At 49.4% G+C, this 12,305-nt stretch overlaps 1 protein-coding gene across 5 annotated transcripts in view; it reads right to left on the reverse strand.

Moving 5' to 3' along the window:
* Positions 1–12,305, reverse strand: part of CTBP2 (C-terminal binding protein 2) — a 167,302-nt gene that overhangs the window by 103,705 nt on the left and 51,292 nt on the right. The gene's annotated exons all lie outside the window — the stretch shown is intronic.

Consider the following 12,305-nt stretch of genomic DNA (forward strand, 5'->3'; position numbering starts at 1 on the left):
TGCTGCGGAGTGACCGAGCTGGTGCACCACAACAGCCGAGCCCACGCGTGGAGAGCCCGCACTCTGCAAGTAGAGAAGTCACCGCGGTGAGAAGCCCGAGCAGCATAACAAGGAGTAGCCCCTGCTCACTGCAACTGAAGAAATCCTGAGCAAAGCTATGAAAACCCAACACGGCCCAAAATAAATAATTAGGGAAAAAAAAAAAAAAAGGACAAAATAAATGTAACATGCTGGAACCGTGCCAAAACCACTACCATCCTCCCACCCCCACCTTCCTGGTCCATGGAAAAACTGTCTTCTGTGAAATTGGTCTTCGGTGCCACAAAGTTTAGGGACCACTCCCATGGTCTCAGGCCCCAAATTCCATAGGGCCAAGCCCTGGGGAGGACACAGTATGTCTCAGCGAGGTCGCATACAGTGAAAACCTCTTCTTACATGGAAGATCGGAAGCTATTAACTGTGTTACTGGCAAGCACAGATGTTGTCTATATCTGAAAACTCCCAAATAGATCAATTAGCATATTATAAAGAATTTACTTTCATTTTCCCTTGACAGAGCGTAAAAGCCAAAACACAGCTCTCAGTTTGAAACTGACATGTGCGTATAGCAGGAGATGCTCTGTTAAATGGAGACCACAGCAAAAGAAAATGGTGTTTATAATGATTAGCCACCTAATTAATTCCAAGAGTAGAATGTCAAAAGCTATAAATCCATTTCTTTGGTAACTGAAGCTCAACATCAAACGCGTTGCTTCTGTACTCGGGAAGGGAAGCCCTTGTCTCTTCCTGACCTTTGCACCCGGCAATATGGCTGTTCTATTAGTTTTCCAGGTAACGAGCTTTAAATGCACGTGGGAAAAAAAGCCATGGAAGAACAGAACTCAGGGGGGAATAAAACACACACGCGCACACACGGATAAGCAATACAGTCTAGAAAGAAATTAGGTTAACCAGAGCTCTTGGATGTGTGTTCATTTCTCGTGAATCAGTTCAAGCTTCTGCCCTCTGATGAAATCTGGGGGCCTCTTGTGTTTCTTCAGCTTGGGATGGTGGGATGTGTGTGGAGGAAAATTCTAAGGAAGACAAAGATGTCACATCATTATTATCCTTTGAAACTTTATGCGCTTTCCTAAAGTTCTGTGTTTACAGATTACCCTTCGGGGTAGAAGGTTAAGGGAGAAAAGGCAGAGAACTACGTGAAACCAGAATTGATTCAATAGATGCAGAGTTGTCCTTCTTCCTATGCGTCTCTTCCTAGATTGCAAATCAAATCTGCATTTAAATAGAGTATTTTTAATGTAAAAAAAGGAAGCCCTAGGGTACAGAGGTATTACCTTCAGTATCTACGGGCACAACATTGCATTTTAAATGAGATGTGGCATCTTGAAATTTACCGAATAGATTACACATTCCAAATGGTCTCATTATTACTACTATTTTTACTAAATTCTCCTGTCCTAATAGGTATGTTTCTTTTATGGCCAGGACTGTTAATAAAAGTAATGTGATATTACATCATGCTATCAATTGAATCTTGAGAAAAGATTATACCGATCCAAGGATCTCATAAGCCCCCGGCTCTGATAATTCCAGCCATTATTCAGTGTGAAATTCAAACAGTCTGAATTCATTAACGTTGGTTGTTACAAATCTGCATTTTTAGACGTTGCCATAAAATGCAGGAGTCCAAACCCGGTGACCTGAATCTAACAGCCTTTCATGTGAAGTGGCCGTGCTAACCAGCCTCTCCCGGCTCGCCTCTCAGGATAAAGCCCCGTGTGCTGGTCCCTCTCCACGGCTGACCCGGTCACTGCTGGGGAGAGACCAGGGGCTGAGTCGGCCTCAGCCCTGCTGGTCACACTCTGTGTTCAGGCAAACTGCAGAGACCCGAGCCTCTGAGAGCAGAGTGGGGGACCGCTCCCAGGACACTTATCATTAGACAGGTAGCCAGGCACACCTGGGCGCAGATCCCGGTCGCCAGCACCTCACCTCTGCTATGGCTGCAACCAGCTCGTCCTCATGAAAATAAAAGCTCAAACTCAACATGCAACATGTGGGGAACGCCTCGGGGAACCCTACACCTTCTCCATCCCTTGACGAAGAAAACATCATTACTAGGCTGGTGGGAAAGGGGGGGTGCATGCCACTTCAACATCCCAGGAGGAAAGCCAGACAGAGCTGCAGTGAACAAGGGAGTCTACAGAGTTCATCTCAAATGTTCACCCAGAGCACGGGTGTTTCCTTTGAGGGGTGCCCTGGGCTCTGTGCTCCTCCAGCCATGGGCAGGTCACTGGGGCTCCCCTCCAAGCTGAGCGACCATCTCATTTGCGGATACTGCTAATGCCGACGACAGCGGTGATGATGACGGCAGTCATTCTCTGTGAAGCCCTCACAGTGCAGCAGGTACTGGCCAAGCCCTCCTTGACGACGTTTCATTGAACCCCCTTAACGCTGGTTTAGTACTGACTCACCCGCAATCGGCAGAGAGAGCCTGTGGCACTAAGTAAAGAGGGTTTTAGTTTGCCCAAGGCTGACGCCATTGGAGGTGGTCCAGGGTACCCTGCAAGCGTCTCCTGGCTCCACCTTCAGGACCCTGCCCCCACCATCACCAAGGCCTTGGCCACTGCAATCTTAACCTTCCCCGTGGAAACACGAGGAGGAGGTGTCAAGGCCGTGAGGGCTGTTCCCTGCTGGCGTAGTCCCAGACTAAAGAGCTGGGCAGCTTTCCGGCCAAGCCTAAGGCCACAACCCTCTGCCTCGTTTAGACACCGCCAGCAGAAGTCTCTCCAGCCTGAAATAGGCCTCGACGGCGCTGCCACTGGCCGTGGGGGATCCGAGTACCAGTAAATAATTCTTTCAAGAGGAAGTTCAACACTGCGTCGCAGTTTGGAGGTCCTCTTCCACTGTAATTTGGAAGTGGCGGTGAGCCTGACTGAATTATGAAAAGTCAGGAGCACTAGATTCTCAAAGTTCAGGTTTTTAACAAACAAGATCCGCATACACAGAATCCCAGCCTCCAGATCTCCAAAGGCGGGCAGGGCAGGGCAGGCCGCCACACTGTGTCCATGGAGGAATCTGATATGCGTGCCATCTGTCCTTCGGCCCCAAGGGATGGGGGCAACGTCCGGGTCCTCGTAATCCCAGCTAAGACGCAATCAAGGCGGCTGAATCACAACCCCCTCCTGTCCACGAAGCCTCCACAAGCATAGCCCCCCAGATGAGAGGAGAGTACAGCTGGGTCCCCCAGACATGCAGAATTCAAACTCCCTGCCCTACACATGCCCACCTGCACACAGGGGAGGCACAGACATGCTCTCCTGCTGCGGAAAGTTCAGGAACGTGGATTTATCATTTCAGAGCACACACACACCTCCTCCAAACAGGTAGTGTAGCACATGCTGGTTTGCCTTCTGTCAGCAGAAAACACTCCCAGCTGACGCAGAGTCAACCCTTCCTTTCGGACAGATGCTGGGACGGACAGACTCCAGCATGGGCTCAGCCACCCTGCACCTCCCTGGTCTCTCCACAGCCCGGGATTCATTTATTCAAAAAGCAGTCCTGGGACATCCCTGGTGGTCCAGGGGCTAAGACTCCATGCTCCCAATTGCAGGGGCCATGAGTTCAAGCCCTGGTCAGGGAAGTTGATCCTGCATGCCACAAGTTAAGACCTGGTGCACCCAAATAAATAAATAGCTTTAAAAAAAAAGAAGGTGGTCCTGTGGCATCTGTAACATGTTGACCATGTATAGAAAAATCAGAGAGATCATGAGGGCATCATCAGATGTGACCTCTGCTTCAGAAAGCTTGCAGAAATCACTCTGGAAGATTCTATGATAACAGAGCACCACTCCTGAATCTGAGTTTCTTTACAAAATCTGTGTCTCCTCTTGCCTGATGGAGTCAGAAGAGACTCAAGTCCTGGGTTTCTGCATTAACAATGACTGGGGAATTCACCAGTACCCAGGAAACAAGAGTGCGGACCCACATGAGCTGGGGCAGCAATGGGTGTCCAGAAAACGTTATCAATATTGATCAAGAGATGCGGATGGAGCCAAGGGCAACTTGAGTCAATACCTCGCAGGATGCAGAACCCACCTTTCCCATGGTGCTTCTTCCCACATGTCCGTTTCTGAGTTGTGAACACCTGTCTGCAGTATGCAGAGGGGCTGGGACGCAGGTGGTCATGACCTAAGGCACCAAGGGGCACCCCAGAAACCTGCATAGCAAGGATCCAGTACCCGGAATGAAAGCCCCACGCAGCCAACAACAGCCTCCCTCTGGACCCCACGAACGCAAGCGCTGCCCTGTACTGCTTCAGCTGAATTTTTCAAGGAGTTGCAGGTTACACCCTGCTCTGGCCAACAAAGGTTTCCTTTGAGTTCAACAATGTATACGCTGAACCGGAAAAAGGGAGGTGGCCACAGACTAGGTGTTGAGTTACAAGACACAAGAACCAGATATCTTTGCACCAAGACTCATTTGCTGCAAACGTCCTATATTAAAGGACAGCACAATGCTGCCCGACAAATCAAGGCTGCCCTAAGCGGGTCTGAGGAAGCTCACTAGGACATCTGATCCCTCCATCAGCCTGCAGAAAGGCTGGAAAGCAGGTCCCGGGTGGGAGCCCCGGGAGCCGATCGGTAGACACACGAAGAGACGGAAATTAAACACCCGGATCAGAGGCTCGGAACTGCTTCTCGCCCAAGGTCTGTTTCGTAACCCTGCATATTCACATTTTTTCCTTAACGTTTTATCTTTTTGACAAATATAATTAATTTTAACAGCTTCTGTAACTTACCCCACAGGTTGTTGCTGTTGCCTTTAAACAGTAGACTGCTGAGAAATTGATTTGTTTGCGCCCTCTGCTTAAAGAAACCACATTATAAAATATGCATAAATGTCACTATTCAGGCTGCTGCTTCAGAGAAGTACAGAAAAATGTTGCATTTTACCCCCTTTCACGGGAGTCCACTCACGGCGGACATTCTCAAGTATTACCCATCTGCCCGCTCACACAAACCGATGGATTACAAGGCATTTTCTTTTAAAACCTCCTATTTATCTTTAACTGGTACAGAGTCTAAGGGAATTATCTTAATTGCTACGTGGAAGAATGAATTGCAAACCAGGAAGACTTATTTTTAATAGCATGGGGCCAGGTGGGAGTTGCCAAGTTTGCCAAAAAATAAAAGAATCAACCATCAATAAAGCAAAAGTGTTCCACCATGTGTTTAAGACAGACGGGAGGGCAGGGGGAAGCCACTTCCACCTCGGCCGACTGAAGTCCAGCCACTTCCTAAAGCCTTACTTCAGAAAATATACGGCAAATCAGGACCCAGAAAGTAAATGAAGAAACTTCGAAGTGTCCTGAATCATTCCGCATCACGTGGACTGATTCTTGGGCTATGGAGTATTTCCTTAGCATTTCCACCTGAGAAGTTGAAAGCAGGGCCAGATGTACACTTGAACCTGGGGAGGTACTGTGTGTTCCTCCACAAATATCTAGATGGAATGACCACCAAAAGGCCCTAAAACTAAGACAGTATTTTAAAAAGACGTTTAGCTGGTCCGATGCATTCTAGAAATACTTACAGCAGCAGTGGTAACATATAAATGCTCAACAAAAATATTTATACAAAGAAATAACCTCTTCCTCTCCAATTAATCACAACCCAAAATGCTTGCCTGAGACCCAAACAATTTTATATAAGAAAGTCCATTTCCCCACCCACTCACACATTACCATGTACACACTCAACCTGAAACTTACAGTCAGCATGAAGTATGTCCATCAGCGGGCCTGGCCCTAACCCTGTCGCAGGTCCTTACCTCCATCCACTCTTCCCTCCCACACCCACCTGGCTCCCAGTCCCAGGGAAGTGATAAGGATCAGACGCGTGACACAGGCCTCTGGTGGCCCCAGAACCTGGGGCGCCTGCTCCTGTCCATCAGGGAGGCCAGGGGCACGAATCCCCGTGTGCGGGCTTGTCCAGGTCCCCATCACGGCTGGCCTCAGAGGGGTTTTCCCAGCACACAGTCACACCCTGGGGACAGGCAGCCAGTTCATGGTCAGCCCCCGCATCCCAGGAACCAAGTGCCTGGGGCAGGGACAGACTCCATCACGCAGACAAGCACATGAACTTCCCAGAGAGTCGCAGACCCCAGGAGCAATAATGACCGAGCCTCGCTACAGAGGGATCCTGTATGCCAGGAGGGAGCAAGTCAGAGGACTCAAGTGTTTCAGCAGGGACCTAGGGAACCCTGAATCTGGGGTTACACTGTCGGAGTCTGAGCCCCAGGTCTACTCGTGGGCCCCACGTGCTGGCATACAATCTCAGCATCACTTAATAAATTCATACTACTATTACACACTAATAAAACAACAATCTCAGCCAAGGTCATAGGATCTTGGGAAAAGAGGGCCAATATCTAGCCTGTCCCTGCATAACACTGAATGGCATGCTTGGTGATGACCCAACTCGTGTCCCTCCCAGGACAGAGGGCTGCAAGAAACAGTTTCTCCCAGCCAGGCCTGCTCCCTGCCCAGGAACAGGGACAGCTCAGCAGAGTCCCTCCCTGGCTGGGAACCCCAGGAAGTCCACGAGGCAGACTGCCTATATTCCAGACACATGGATGCCAGAGTTCCATGCCTCCCTGGCTGGGGAAGAGCCTTGGATTAGAACCAGCCATCAGTCTGGAGGGGCGGGAGGCAGGGAACAGCACCAACAGAGCAGAAAAATGACCTACGAGAACGAGAGGCCTGGGGACTTGACCCCATGTGAACAGGACACGGACAGTAAGGGGACTGGCTGGCTGATCTCCCTGGGGCTGCCCAAGAAGCCTTGTGGGAATCTGGAAATTCTAGGAGGAAAGGATAAGGGCTGAGCCAACATCTTCCAGGGAAGGGCCCCTGCAGGAGCTTGGAGCCGAGGCTCAGGAAGAAACACAGACAAGAGCCAGGAACCAAGAGCTCCAGCAAGGCCCTCCCCTCTCTCCACGGAGAGCGAGCTGCAGCTCCATCAGCATCATCCCCACCGCCTGGATCGTGGCCTCCCGGCCGTTTCTCATCTAGAGAGTCCCCGGAGATGAAAGGCCCAGCGAATCTTGCACTGGTTTGTGGTTTCCAACGTTGGCAGCCGTGCCTCTAGCCTAAAAGTTGGAGGAGGATCACACGCCCCTTGTGCAGACCGAGAGCTCCAGGGGAGCCTGGAGGCCACAATCGAGGACCAGCGTGACCAGAGCCAGGTCCCTCCAGTGCCCAGGGGAAGCAGCAGTCAGGGTGGCTGCAGGGTACAGGCATTTGTTTCTGGGGTAAGGCAGTCCTTTCCCCTTCTGTCAGGGGAGAAGGAAGCTGTGTTGGCAGAAACGGGGCAGAGACCCTAAAGACTGGAGGCGATGTGACTGAAGCCCCCGGTCCACTGAAGCCATACTCAGGTCAGACCTGCCTGGTCCCCAAGGCAGACTTCGCAAGTCCCTCCCCTCTGAATCACTGGCGTCTGCAGAACCTCAGATCACCTTTCCCTGGGGTTTTGTGAGGCCGGTCAAGCTTCTACAGCATTATCACAATCTGTCAAAATAAAGCAGCGCGCACACTTCTCTGGGTGCAGGCAGCCGGATACCCCGCTGTGTCTGCCAAACCACAGCCACCGCTACCCCACCATCACTTTACAGAATCAAAGCTAAGGGCGGTGATTTGTGTTTCCACTTAGTTGTAGACATTTGACAACAAGCACTTATTTCTTTCCCCGACACTTCTGTTGAAATTACAAGGTTACCTGGCACCGCTACAAATATCAATGCTTAATGACAAAACGGCACAAGAAGAAACAATGGACCCATCCGAACCACGGGAGAACTAACGCTGGTCCCAGAAACCTGCAGACTGGGGGCATGTGGGGTTTTCACCAGAGCAAGCAACAACTACAGGCTGGATAGTAACAGCAGGACGAAATGCAACAGGTCTTAAGGCAGCAGGCAGTTGTTCATTATGGACGACAGAGGAGCCTCTCTGGGGAGAAAGTGGAAATGTCTGGTTTGAAGTCAGGAAAAGAAAAATCCACGAAAGCCAGAGTATCAAGTCTAGAAATATTAAGAGAAATCTTAATGCCCTTAAATGAGGACACGCACAAATATGCCAAGAAGACAAGAAAGACCTACGCATGGTCCTAGCACCACGCAGGGCTGCCATTCCAAGACGGACCTCCTATGAACTGTGTTTTTCATCTATTTCCTTCTCCCCTCCCCACATTAAAAAAGATGTGTCTAGAAGGAGACCTCGACAGGTAAGCTATCAGGTTGAAATCGACATGGGGTCCCTTTCTCAGGCTGCAATTCAAGATGCTGCCCCACAGGGGCTACAGGTGGGGCTGAGTGGATAGCCACCCGAAAAGTGGGGTTCAGTGTGCTGGGCGCAAGAATGAGCCGAGGAGAGAAGAGCCCGGAACTAACACATGTTCCTGGGACAGGGACGAACCCCACCCTGCAAGTATACCTGGGGGTGGGCAGGGGCAAAGGTTAATCCGCTGGCAGGGTGCCCAGTGCTGGGGAGGAGCCAGGCCAACAGTGCCACAGTTGCCATGGGTGAGATCGCGGACACCACGAGGCATCATCCTCCAGGCATGGTGGCCGTGCTCCAATTAGGGCCAACTCCAGGGTCACACTGAACTTCTTGAGCTTTCTCAGAGCGCTGCCAAAAAACTGTTCCCCCAAATTACGCGACAAACCCGTATGTCCTGAGAACCATCATATGAGGCGGAATGTCTGAGCATGCTAGGTGCCCAGGAAAAGTCTGTTATCAGGAAGTGTGCTGCCATCGCATTCTAACATGGGATAAAATGCATCCAATGTTCAAGCTGGTTTTAGAAAACGCAGAGGAACCAGAGATCAAATTGCCAACATCCGCTGGATCATGGAAAAAGCAAGAGAGTTCCAGAAAAACTTCTATTTCTGCTTTATTAACTATGCCAAAGCCTTTGACTATGTGGATCACAATAAACTGTGGAAAATTCTGAAAGAGATGGGACTACCAGACCACCTGACCTGCCTCTTGAGAATCCTATACGCATGTCAGGAAGCAACAGTTAGAACTAGACATGGAACAACAGACTGGTTCCAAATAGGAAAAGTAGTACATCAAGGCTGTCTATTGTCACCCTGCTTATTTAACTTCTATGCAGAGTACATCATGAGAAATGCTGGGCTGGAAGAAGCACAAGCTGGAATCAAGATTGCCGGGAGTAATATCAATAACCTCAGATATGCAGATGACACCACCCTTATAGCAGAAAGTGAAGAGAAACTAAAAAGCCTCTTGACGAAAGTGAAAAGTTGGCTTAAAGCTCAACATTCAGAAAACTGAGATCATGGCATCTGGTCCCATCACTTCATGGGAAATAGATGGGAAACAGTGTCAGACTTTATTTTGGGGGGCTCCAAAATCACTGCAGATGGTGACTGCAGCCATGAAACAAAAAGATGCTTACTCCTTGGAAGGAAAGTTATGCCCAACATAGACAGCATATTCAAAAGCAGAGACATTACTTTGCCAACAAAGGTCCGTCTAGTCAAGGCTATGGTTTTTCCAGTGGTCATGTATGGATGTGAGAGTTGGACTGTGAAGAAAGCTGAGCGCTGAAGAATTGATGCTTTTGAACTGTGGTGTTGGAGAAGACTCTTGAGAGTCCCTTGGACTGCAAGGAGATCCAACCAGTGCATCCTAAAGGAGACCAGTCCTGGGATTTCTTTGTAAGGACTGATGCTGAAGCTGAAACTCCAATACTTTGGCCACCTCATGCGAAGAGTTGACTCACTGGAAAAGACCCTGATGCTGGGAGGGATTGGGGGCAGAAGAGAAGGGGACGACAGAGGATGAGATGTCTGGATGGCATCACTGACTCGATGGACATGAGTTTGGGTGAACTCTGGGAGTTGGTGGACAGGGAGGCCTGGCGTGCTATGGTTCATGGAGTCGCAAAGAGTCTGACACGACTGAGCGACTGAACTAAACTGAATGTTCCTCTCTCTGAGATAGAGATCACAGATCAACAGGATCCTGCACTGGTACAATTATTAGGCTGAATCAAATGAAAATGCTGTTACTTAACCATTTTTTCGATGTTTGGGTTGGGCACTGCCAGTGCTTGGACGTGGAACTGGATGTGCTTGGGAGCCTAAAGGATCTACATCACTGTGAGCCGTTGAACACATCTTCAGCCCCAGGGCCCTGTCTTGGAACTCTCCCAGGTCCACAAAGAATGTGTGCGATGACGTCCCTGCCCAAGAACCCGGGGCAGATTACAGCACATGAGGTCTTTAAAACAAAGGCTTCTTTTACAAGATGAGTGGCAGACAGAAAAGAAAAGAAATATTGGCTTTCAAAGGCCAAATTGAGCGTGTATGGTTGAGAGGCCTCCATGACTAAAATAGACACACCCATGTCCCACTGTCCCAAAGGAGGTTCACCGATTACTTCTAGCTTCTCATCCCCTCAAAACAGAGACTTGCTCAAAGATTACGGAGCCCTCTCTGTTAAGTCACCCTCTGTGACCTGCACACTCTGCTGCGACCTTCGGCCGGGCAGCCTTCTCAGACAACTCTTGGCAAAGGTTTCTGGACGTCTATTGGGTTGGTCAAAAAGTGCGTTTGGATTTTTCCATAAGATGTTACGGAAAAAAAATCTAAACAAACGTTCTGGCCAACCCAAGACAAGGCGGGGGCTCACGGGGACCACTGCAGTAGAACCACCCATTTCACAAATAAAGGCCTTTAGGAGGGACCTGCCGTGGAGCAGGTTCTGCAGGCCGAGGTCCGGGGGAGCAGCCCCAGGGCCCACAAGAGACTCTCCTCTCTTGTGGGATGGGGGGAGACTGTACAGGGAGACCCCTCCTGGCCACGCCCCCTTGGCTGGCTTGAGACTGAGGGTCAGTTTCTCACGCCCAGGCAGGACCACCCACCAAAGCCAGGCCGCCTAAGGCTAACATGTTAAAGGCAGCGTGTATTTGTGTGTTATTACTAACATTTACTCTAGGACCACGTACAGGGACCTGCTTAGGAGTCCCAGGCACGGACGCTGCTACACAAATTCTTTGTGAGCCTCTGACCCACAGCTAAGAGATGGTCTGTCCTACTCAATACTGCAGGGAGTAAACCCAGGGCCTAGACAGAAAGAACACCAAGAAGCTTTGCTCACCTTCTTTTTTTTTCCCTGGCTTTAAAATGACACTGTCAGCTCAAGGAGCAAATTTTTTTTTTCCCCTAGCAGGATGAAAATCAATCATTTCTGAGAAGTTGGCACTTTGAGACTCTGTAAAGGTTTTGTGGGAAATGGCTAGAGGCACATTGAAATTAACTCAGGAGCCCCCTCACCCTGCCCACTCCAAGTCCTTGCTCTGGTGGTAGGAAGGGGACTGAAGTCTATCCATCCGTATTTTCTCAACCACACTCCACATGAGGGCCGGCAACTGAAGGGTCTCCTCAAAACACACCCACATCCCTAATCCATTCCACCAGAGAGAAATAATTCTATGTTCAGGACATCCTTGAGGGACTCCCCTGGTGGTCCAATGGTTAATTCCCCTGCGGGGACACGGGTTTAATCCCCGGGCAGATAATGGTAAAGCATCTGCTTGTAACATAGGAGACACAGGTTCAGTCCCTGAGTCTGGAAGATGCCTTGCAGAAGGGAATGGCTACCCACTGCCATATTCTTGCCTGGAGAATTCCATGGACAGAAGAGCCTGGCGGGCTACAGTCCATGGGGGCTCAAAGAGTCGAACACGACTGAGTGACTAACACTTTCTCTTTCAGGTAACTAAGATCCCGTAGCCCTGTGAGGCTGTGGCAAAAAATTAAAAAAGGACATCCTGGAGGTCTCTAATTCTCAGACTCTTAGCTCATTAAAGATGCACCAGCATCAGCAAGCTGCTTTCTTCCTAAAGACGTCCATCTACCATTTTGCTCGAGCCACTCAGCATGGCATGGGACTATTTCCCTAATTCATTTTTATTCTTTGTAATTAATATGTCGAGAAGCCCTAACACGGCTCCATCCTGACTCGAGTTTCCTAGTGTAATTTCCGTTGACTTATCTCTATAGCAGCAGCGACCGCAGCAACATCACTTTACACTGAACTGTATTGCTTCAGAGTTAATTACATGTATTTTGCTTTTGATAAATGAAAATACCAGATGCAATTAATTGAAAGACAATCAATATGATCCCGCTATTAAACGTCCCAATGAAATATCCAGAGGCTGTCGGAGATCCATAGTCATCAACAAATTGAAAACACATTCCAAAGGGGATTT

This window comes from Ovis aries, chromosome 22 (assembly GCF_016772045.2).
Source record: "Ovis aries strain OAR_USU_Benz2616 breed Rambouillet chromosome 22, ARS-UI_Ramb_v3.0, whole genome shotgun sequence".
Lineage (NCBI taxonomy): Eukaryota > Metazoa > Chordata > Mammalia > Artiodactyla > Bovidae > Ovis > Ovis aries.